The sequence below is a fragment of the Phyllobates terribilis genome, unplaced genomic scaffold (assembly GCF_046119375.1).
Source record: "Phyllobates terribilis strain yellow unplaced genomic scaffold, ASM4611937v1 Scaffold_463__1_contigs__length_1437734, whole genome shotgun sequence".
Lineage (NCBI taxonomy): Eukaryota > Metazoa > Chordata > Amphibia > Anura > Dendrobatidae > Phyllobates > Phyllobates terribilis.
The window spans coordinates 1,104,430-1,114,986 of NW_027363223.1; the positions used below are offsets into that span (position 1 = coordinate 1,104,430).

Genomic DNA, 10,557 nt, shown 5'->3' on the forward strand with positions numbered 1-10,557 from the left:
AAGTCACCCCTAGCCATACCAAAAATCACCCTCTATAGTAAATCACCCCTCATAGTAAATCACCCTTAGCCATAGCATAAATCACCCCCCAGCCATACCATAAATCACCCCCCATAGTAAATCACCCAACAGCCATAGCATAAATCACCCACATAGTAAATCACCCAACAGCCATACCATAAATCACCCCCATAGTAAATCACCCCCCAGCCATACCATAAATCACCCCCCATAGTAAATCACCCCCAGTCATACTATAAATCACCTCCCATAGTAAATCACCCCCTAGTCATACCATAAATCACCCTCTATAGTAAATCACCCCTCTTTGTAAATCATTCCCCACCCATGCCATAAATCACCCCTCATAGTAAATCACCCCCCAGTCATACCATAAATCAACCCCCAGCCATACCATAAATCACCTCCCATAGTAAATACCCCCCCCTGCCATACCATAAATCACACTCATAGTAAATCACCCCCTATCCATACCATAAATCACCCCTAATAGTAAATCACCCCCAGCCATACCATAAATCACTGCCTATAGTAAATCATCCCCCAGCCATACCATAAATCATCCACCATAGTAAATCACCCCCTAGCCATACCACAGATCTTCCCCCAACCATACCACAAATTACCCCCTATAGCAAAATCAACCCCCCAGCAACAGCATATATCACCCCCCCATTGTAAATCACCACAAGTCATACCATAAATCACTCCTATAGTAAGTTACACACACAGCAATAGCATAAATCACCCCCATAGTAAATCACCCCCCAGCCATACTATAAATCACCCCCCATAGTAAATCACCCCCAGCCATACCATAAATCACCCCCATAATAGTAAATCACCCCTCACCCATACCATAAATCACCCCTCATAGTAAATCACTCTCAGCCATACCATAAATCACCCCTCATAGTAAATCACTCTCAGCCATACCATAAATCACTGCCTATAGTAAATCATCCCCCAGCCGTACCATAAATCATCCCCATAGTAAATCACCCCTAGCCATGCCACAGATCTTCCCCTAGCCATACCATATATTACCCCCTATAGTAAATCACCCCCCATTGTAAATCACCACAAGCCATACCATAAATTATCCCCAAAGTAAATCACCCCCAATCCATACCATAAATCACCCCCTATAGTAAATCACCCCTCAGCCATACCATAAATCACCCTGTATAGTAAATTACCCCCATGGTAAATCACCCCCCATAGTAAATCACCCTACAGCCATACAATAAATCACCCCCAATAGTAAATTACACCCTAGCCATACCAAAAATCACCCCCTATAGTAAATCACCCCCCCCTCATAGTAAATAATCTTCTTTTTTTAAAATCTTTTTATTTTTATATAGCACTAACATATTCCCCAGCGTTTTACATACAGTACATTATTGTCACTGTCCCCATCGGGGCTCACAATCTAAAGTCCCTATCGGTATGTCTTTGGAGTGTGGGAGGAAACCAGAGAACCCGGAGGAAACCCACGCAAACAAGGGGAGAACATACAAACTCCTTGCAGATGTTGTCCTTGGTGGGATTTGAACCCAGGACCCCAGCACTGCAAGGCTGCAGTGCTAACCACTGCGCCACCGTGCCGCCCATCACCCCTAGTCATTCTATAAATCACCCTCCATAGTAAGTCACCCCCAAGCCATACCATAAATCACCCCCCATTGTAAATCCCCCCACCCATACAATAAATTTTCCCCCAGCCATACAATAAATCTCCCCCCATAGTAAATCTTGCCCCAGCCATGTCATAAATCACCCTCCAGCATACCCTTTGTCACCTCCATAGTAAATCACAGCCTAGCAACACCATAAATCAACCCCCATAGTATGTCACTCCCTAGCCATAGTATAAATCACCCCCAATAGTAAATCACCCCCTAACCATACCATAAATCACCCCCCAGCCATACCATAAATCACCCCCTATAGTAAATCACCCCCCAGCCTTAGCATAAATCACCCCCTATAGTAAATCACCCCCCCAGCCTTAGCATAAATCACCCCCCACAGCAAATCAGCCGTCAGCCATACTATAAATCACCCCCCACAATGAATCTTCACTTCCATTCCATCTTCGGTGTCTTCAGCTCTGAAGCACAGAGCAGTTTTCACCAATGGCCGCCTCTGCAGCTGCCCACCGGCGAGCGACATCAGCAGCGTGATCACATGACCTGAGGTCAGAGCTTCAGCGCTGGGAGCCGGCACAATGCAGCTACTCTGAGCGCGGTCTCTGCTCAGAGAACTGCCGACTCCCAGTCCGGGGGGTGGCAGAACGCAGCCGCCGGCAAAGAAGACACATCGAACCGACTGCGCCCCACCTAGATATGCCTCTGTCTTACGTCAATCTCTTCTTGAGATTTTGGGAGTGTGAATACATCCAAAACATTGAACATAAGTCATTGGCATCAGTGATATCTTGGATGAGATTCATAGACGATGTGTTGTTTAGTTGGCAGGGCTCCTGTGAGGAACTTGAAAAATTCTTAAAACATCTCAATGACAAATGCATGGAATATTAAACTAACCCATCACATTGAGCTAAAGAAAAGTGATTTTCTGGATTTGGATATTCGTGTTGATGACCATGGACAGTTGCATACAAATATTTATTGCAAGAAAACTAGTGTCAATGCTTTCTTGCATGCCAAATCACATCTGGCACATGTAATACGGGCAATACCGACCGGCAATTTATTAGGGCACATCGTATTTGTGACCAAGACAAAGCTTTTGAAGAGCAGGCATGTGATATTACATCGTGGGAACAAAATGTAAAATATTCAACAGGCCTACTATCGGGCCAAACACACCAATAGACAATCTCTTCTCATTACTAAAAGGAAAAAGGAATCTTATGGGCATGTTCGATCAATCAAGAATTATCATTCAAGGTGGAAGGAGATGACCAATATCATCTCCAAATTTTGGCCAAATCTCCAACAGGATCAGACAATAATTCCTTTTCTATCAAATCGTCCATTTATTACGGCTAAATGTAATAAGACACTACGTGATATATTGGTTCATAATCATCATGTACATGATACGTCTTCATATATCTTTGCCTCAAAGGGCCCCAAATGGGGCACATGGAAGTGTGGCAACTGCAAAGTGGGCAGATATATTGAAAAAACAGATACCTTTCAGGATTCGATGGGTGAGCAGATTTACAAGATCCTGCATTTCATCAATTGTAGAACATCTATGGTCATCTACCAAGCCACATGTTCCTGTGGACTCTTGTATATTGATATGTTAACTCAGGAGCTGAGGGTACGTACTTTGTAACACATCAAACATATTAGAGCAGCGAGAAAATTTCTCAAGATGAGGTGGGTGCTATTTCTAAACTTAAACCTTTGGCGAGACACTTTCGGGATTGCCACCGTCATCAATGGCATCTCTTACGTGTCAAAGGGATTGACCATCTGTATCCTGGGAATAGGAGGGAAAATCTAGCCAAAAAACTGGCCCAGATTGAATGTAAATGGATCACCACTCGAAGAAGTATGACCCTCAGAGGTTTAAACGAACAGTGGGGTTTTTCGAGTTTTCTTTAAGTATATGACGCGCCCCCTGGGCCATGTTCAGGGGATACCCGGAGCCGGATCTGACAGGGGTAGTAGTCCTCGTGGCGGTGACCCGGTCCGTGCCCAGGGTGTCAAACTAAGTGTGTGGCAGTCTTTGTAGATGTTGTTAAGTGTCGACTACGCCACCCGTTGATTTGCGGTCACAAGGCCGCCGCTGCAGAACAGTCCGCTGAGGCCGGTAGTATGGGTGCAGCGATGGTGGTATAACCCCCAACGGGAGGGGTATGGCCTCAGGGCAGCTGGTGCGGATGATGGGGGTAGTGATAGTGCAGAAAGGAGAGTCAGAGACGTGAGATGCAGTTTCAGGGTTTTTACTCACTGGTGTTCCTTCAGTCACTCTGGCCTTGAGTGACCACCCGAGCCATGCTGCATTCACCAGGTGTGGGACTCGGCTAACCCCCAGGCAGTTCCGGAGCGTGGTCCTGAGCTCCCTTCTCTTTCTCTCTCTGCTGGCCGTCCCCACCAGGGATCCACCTTTGTCCGGTTCCCTTGGGCCTCCTGGTGGCAAAACCTTCTCTGGCTTTCCTGACCCTACTCTTGGTGTACCTTCCTGGTGGATGTGGTGAGGGTCGTGGCAAAGCTTGACCACGACCTCCGGTTCCTGGCTAAGGGTTACTTTTGCCTCCGCCAGCTTGGGATCCGGTGCCCTCTTCTGCCAACCCTTCACCCTTTTGGCTTAATTCTGGGATCTCAGGGTTCCCTCTGGCTCTGCGTCTCTGGGCCTTTCTTCTTCCTCCTCCACTACAAGCCTGGCCCTGGAGCTGGGCCCAGCAGGAGCCACAGCTCCCTGTCAGCCCTCCTGGCTGAGCTCCTCTGCTCGGCTTCTCCTCAGGCTGAACTGACTGACTGACTGACTGACCCTGATCTAAGATGGTTCCCACCTTATATACTCCCTCTATGTGTGAGCTCAGGTGACCAGCACCCAATGAGCTCCTAGCCTTACCCAGACTGCTCCCCCTATCTGCCCCTACACTACTGGGATGTTCCACCCCCCTCCCACTCCAGCCAGGGACAGACACTGTCGTACCTGCACATATACCTAGTGGGAGTACCATCGGTCTGTCCCTCGGAAATGGGATGTATGTAGTGTATGCAGCTAACTGAGCTCAGTTCCACACTCCATCCTTACCCGGGAGTGGAATATCACACCTCTGGCTTGAGGTGCAATACCCCTGTAGCAGCCGAATCCTCAGGGTGCTACATATACACTTGGATTTTTTGGTATATTCTCATCTTCAGTGTCTTGTCCTTATTATCAATCGAATCATATAATTTATATAGTCATAGTGGATTTGATTGAATAATATAATATATACATGTATTATTAGTTTTATTGTATATATAAATGGTAGTTTATGAGTTTGTGGAGGTATTTTTATGGGATATATGTGGATACTAATTTTTATTATCTCTTTCAGACTGGAGGACTCTTTGTATCATCATCATCGCCCAAACAGCCATACAGTTTCACATGAATTCCGTCACTAAGTATAACATTGGATATATATTTTTTGTATTATCCTCTCTATCATGATCACGTCTCTTTTTCATATATATATTCTTATTATATTTTATGCTTTTTTAATTTTCGTATATACACATATATAACTATCACTTACATAAACTTATACATTGAATTAAGGATATTAAATTATCACATATAAATAGCTGCTAGTATATTCATTTACCTCTATACATACACAAGGTAATTAGATATATTCATTTGTAGATGTCATATTTTTGTGGGTTCGTACAAGAATCAACATTTTAATACATACAGTCATACTTTATTATGGTTTTTTGTCTCCATCTTTGCTCTGATTTACCCTGGCTGCGCTGGCGCTGTGTGTTATATTACGCATGTGCTGCACAGAGTATTTAAGCAAATTATTCACTTGTATCATATACATGGTGAGAGTTTATAGTGTGTTTATACACTTTGACATATACACATTATATATGGCATAATATTGTGTGTGCGCACATTAACTATATTATATAGAGATCTTTTTCTGTATTTCATACAGTTCTATTTTGCTATTCTCATTATATTTCGGCTTTGATGTTGACCCACACTTTTGGCCTTTTCTACTATGGCTGCAGGGTTGCTGTGCACCACACTGCGCATGCTCCGGTGTGCTCTCGCGCCCGATACTGGGGTCTGGTCATTGAACTGCGACCTTTGGTCGCGCTTCGGTGATGCACATCCGGTCGCAGACAGGACAGCTATCCGGACGCGAGGGACAGTAATGGAGCCTGGTAACATGGCACCCTTGATTTGTAAGTAACCACAGCCGTAATCCCCCTATAAAACATCGCCCCTTCCTCCTCCACCTCACTCCCTGATGAAGCGGTAGCGAAACGTGCGTTGGAGCAGGTGGAGGGGGTGATGATGTGCCTCTGGTCAGTACCTATTCATATGCACAAATGAAACTTACTATGATCTTATTGCTCTTTGATTATTTTTTGCATTATGACATTTGATATTACATGGTGATCACTTTTACTCTTCACCATGTGGTTTGGATATGTATAGTTCCTTACATACATACATTTGTATTTTTGCGTAAATAATTTAAATATATATGGATATGCACATGCATATATATAACATGCACAATGCATTTTTTGGATAAAATCCATTTTATAAATAGCAGATTTTTGTGCATTAACAGTGGAATTACGTTTGGACATGCAGACTTATATATAACATGCATTATGCATATTTCTTGGGTTATATCCATTGGATGAACAATAGTTTTTTTGCACATAGGTATATATAATCTAAGCATTAAATCTTTAGACTTAATATAATACTTGTTTGTGCAATATATCCTTTTTTTGGTCTATATTTATTAAAAATAAAATTATATTGATATTATTCAGTGGGGTCAATGAAGTTATGACATTAAGATTTCGTATATGCATTTTAAATTTAATCATATAATGTATAATATTATTTTATGCAATTTATCATATATGGACATTTTGTAATTGGTATTCCCTGTATGTAGCATGGAGTGCATACTCATCCCCCTCCTCCTATAACAAGAATAAAATAATAAAATCCATGTACTCACCTGTCCTAAGTGTCCCCCGCTGTAATCCTCTGACGCCAAGGTGCCCTTATCTATTGCTCACTGTTGATTACACTTATAGGTACTTTGAGGGATAGACGACTTGTGAGTGGGGCGTCATTGTCGTACTATATTTTAGGGTGCCAAGCCTTGCGGTCAGGAAGGGTCATCATAGGTGACAAAAGGAGCAGACTAGTTCCCATTGATACAGTATATTGTGTATCATCCATATACTTTTGTATTTTTATATCACTAGTTTTGCACATTTATTATTTTTCACTTTGATCTTCGGAATATTTGTTTCTATGGATAATTGTAATTATCTTTAATTAAGGTTACATTTTAAGGGTTTTATATGCAAATAATATTTATTCACCCTTTGTTTGATATGCTATTAGTTGGTCAAATAAAAAAAAATAAAATAAAAATTCAAATCACCTCTTTCCCCCATTGAAAGTAAAGAGATTAAAATAAAAAATACACATATGTGGTTTCATTTTTTTAGTCTCTGCAATTCCACAAAAAATGCTGTAACAAGCGATCAAAAAAGTGACATTGATCACAAAATGGTATTAATAACAATGTCTTCTTACATCGCAAAAAAAGTCATCAGACAGCTCCATCGACTGAAAAATCAAAATGTTAGTGGTCTCGGAAAATGACGACAACCCATAATTTTTATTTTTTTTTCACCCCTAAAAAAATTGGATGTGTTGGGTATTGCTGTAATTGCATTGATGAGGAGAATAATACTGCAAGGAAATTTTTACTACAAAAGGTACACCATGAAAACAATTCCCAAAAAGCAATGTCCAAATTGCGTTTTTTCCACAATTTCACTGCATTTGGAATTGTTTCCCATTTTCGAGTACACTAGTGGTAAAATGAATGGTCTCATTCAGAAGTAAAACTAGTACCACAAAAAACAAGCCCTTATACGCAAGTGTGGACAGAAAAATAGTTATGGCTCTGGGAAGAAAGGGAGGAAAAATGGAAGCACAAAAACGGAAATTATCTGCGACGTGAAGGGGTTACGTCACAAAAAAGCAACGTGTGCATGAGACTTCAGGATTCTCATTCATTTTGCTGGCATCAGGAAACTCTTCAGGTTTTGTGACAAATCTGCACTGAAAAGAAACGCAGCAAAAACACAACGTGTGCACACAGCCTTACAGTAGGAGTGAGTATTTTGCCCATAACAACCAATCAGAGATCAGCTTTCCTTTTACCAAAGCAGGTTGAGAAATGAAAGCTGAGCTCTGGTTGGTTGCTATGGACAACAAAGACAATGTAATGAACCGTTTGATAAATGAGGCTCTGAGACTCTGCATTATACATCAGGGGACTGCAGCTCTATGTCACTGATCCACCACTGCTGTCAGGAGATGGCATCAAGGACAATTGATGAGAATCTAGCAATATGGATGATGTGGTCTGCATTACAGGAACCATATAGGAGAAGACCTCAATATGGCGGATAACGCAGACATGGCACATCCGCTACAGCAGGTACACAAGAATTTCTAAATGTACGGCGTATGGTGCTGAGGAGAAACTGCAATGCTCATGAAATAAACCTCCTAAGAGATGGACAATCCTCTACAATTATCACTAGGATTATTATTATTATTTATTATTATAGCGCCATTGAATCCATGGCACTTTACATGTGAGATGGTGTATACATAGTAAAGACAAGTACAATAATCTTGAATAATACAAGTCGGCGACTGGTCCAGGAGGAGAGAGGACCCTGCCCGCGAGGGCTCACAGTCTACAAGGGGTGGGTGAGGATACAGTAGGTGAGGGTAGAGCTGGTCGCGCAGCAGTATGGTGGAGCGAGGGTTACTGCAGGTTGTAGGCTTGTCAGTAGAGGAGGGTCTTCAGGTTCCTTTGAAGGTTTCCCGGTAGGCGACAGTCTGATATGTTGGGGTAGAGCGTTCCAGAGTAGGGGGGATGCACGGGAGAAATCTTGTATGCGATTGTGGGAAGAGGAGATAAGAGGGGAGTAGAGAAGGAGATTGCAATATTCTAACATTTGCACAAATTTGGCAACTTTTGGGACAGTTTTCTGCAGAGAGAGTCACTTAAGGGGTTTTCCTCTACTGGTCAACCTCCTCTGAAATGCTAGAGTGCAACAAATAAAGTAAAAACACTTCATATTTTCCTCAGCGCCAACAACGTTGGAATAGCGCCATTGCAGGAGCAGAGTTGCCAACCGTCCAGAAATTCCAGGACTGTCCTTAAAAAATAGGACACTTTTTTAGACCTGTTCGTAAAAAAAAGTAAGGTGCCCATGATTTTTTTGAAGAAACTTATACAGATTATTTTGACTGTAATTGTCATTATTTTACAGTGTACAGATAAAGCAGCTGATGTTATTATCAGAATTATGGGCTGTAGACATGTGTCGCTTATAATCGTAATGATTTATTATGGTTTTCCAATGTGTCTGTCAAAATATTGTCCGTCCATGATTGTTTGATAAGCTGTCCAGAAAAAATAAAAAGTAATTTGGCATAACTGTCCAGGAGGTATGTGTTTTTATTTTATTTCAGGCACTGCGGCATTTAAAGGGACTATGTCTCCAAGGTTTTGACAAGTAATCTGAGCTATAATATACAGTATATAGAGATATACTGTATAGATATATAATATATAGAGATAAATGTGTCACTTATTGGGCTGCTTACTGAAGCTTTGATAAAATCACAGCTTTATCAGCAGGAGATTATCTCTAGAGGACTGCTGCCAGGTAGTCATCCATATTCATGAGTTATGTATAACCCGCCCCCCACCACTGATCGGGAGCTTTCTGCCTATGCATGGGGTACACATGCAGAAAGCTTCCGCGTAGTGTTGTTAGCAGGGTTATGCAGAGCTCAGCATTCAGAGAACTGGTAAATCGGTAGCAGATAAAACTGTGATTTTATCAAAATTATACCATGTAGCCCAATGAGTAGTCTCTGTCCCTATTTCATGCTGCTCTCAGATAGGGTAAAAAAAACTTCTGACAGATTCCCTTTAAAAAGGTGTCAGCAGTTTCCATGTATTGTGGTAAATCTCATCAGCACTGAACCTGAACATTACACAATGATAAGAACATTTCACCATGATTTGGGAACAGATAACTCTGACCACTTTGTATTGGTAAACTGCCTACAACCCCTGTAATCATCTGCTCTAATATAAAACTGTTTTTGATAATTTTTCATTATAAAGGTAGATTTGGAATCATTTTGCTGACTTTATCCCTGGATTACATGTGGAGGTATAAACATGTACAATAATGTTCCTTATAATTATTAGTTACATTTCTCTACTTACCTGAGCCTCCCACGTCTTCTTTCTTCTGGCTATTAGCCTGGATTGATGGTGTCTTTCCTTCCTCTGAACAGTCCAGGCTGATTCTTCTGTTCTTCGGTCCTTTACTCTGGGCAATGACGTCTTCATCCACTCGCTCCATCTCTGGGGTGGGAGACATCTTCCGTCCTGAGTCTGGTTTCTTCCTCTTTTTTCCCTTCACTTTGGGCTTCTTGATTGAAGACTTCTCATCAGCCGATGAGTCCAAATGTCTTCTCTTCTTCAGTTCTTCACTCTGGGCAATGACGTCTTCATCCACTCGCTCCATTTCTGGGGTGGGAAACATCTTCCGTCCTGAGTCTGGTTTCTTCCTCTTATTTCCCTTCATTTGGGGTTTTTTGATTGAAGACTCCTCATCAGCCGATGAGTCCAAATGTCTTCTTTTCCTCACTCTCTTCCTCCCTTCAACCTCCTCTTTCTCCATATTAACGTTTTGCTCACAATCCTAGACAGCTTCTTCACTATCACCAGTCAACTCC

At 42.0% G+C, this 10,557-nt stretch overlaps 1 long non-coding RNA gene across 1 annotated transcript in view; it reads left to right on the forward strand.

Moving 5' to 3' along the window:
• LOC141229234 (uncharacterized) overlaps positions 1–5,529 on the forward strand; it is a 166,938-nt gene extending 161,409 nt beyond the window's left edge. Inside the window, exon 4 of the long non-coding RNA XR_012295964.1 lies at positions 5,057–5,529. This is a non-coding gene — a long non-coding RNA (uncharacterized lncRNA). The remainder of the gene's footprint in view (positions 1–5,056) is intronic.
• Positions 5,530–10,557: the final 5,028 nt, after the last annotated feature.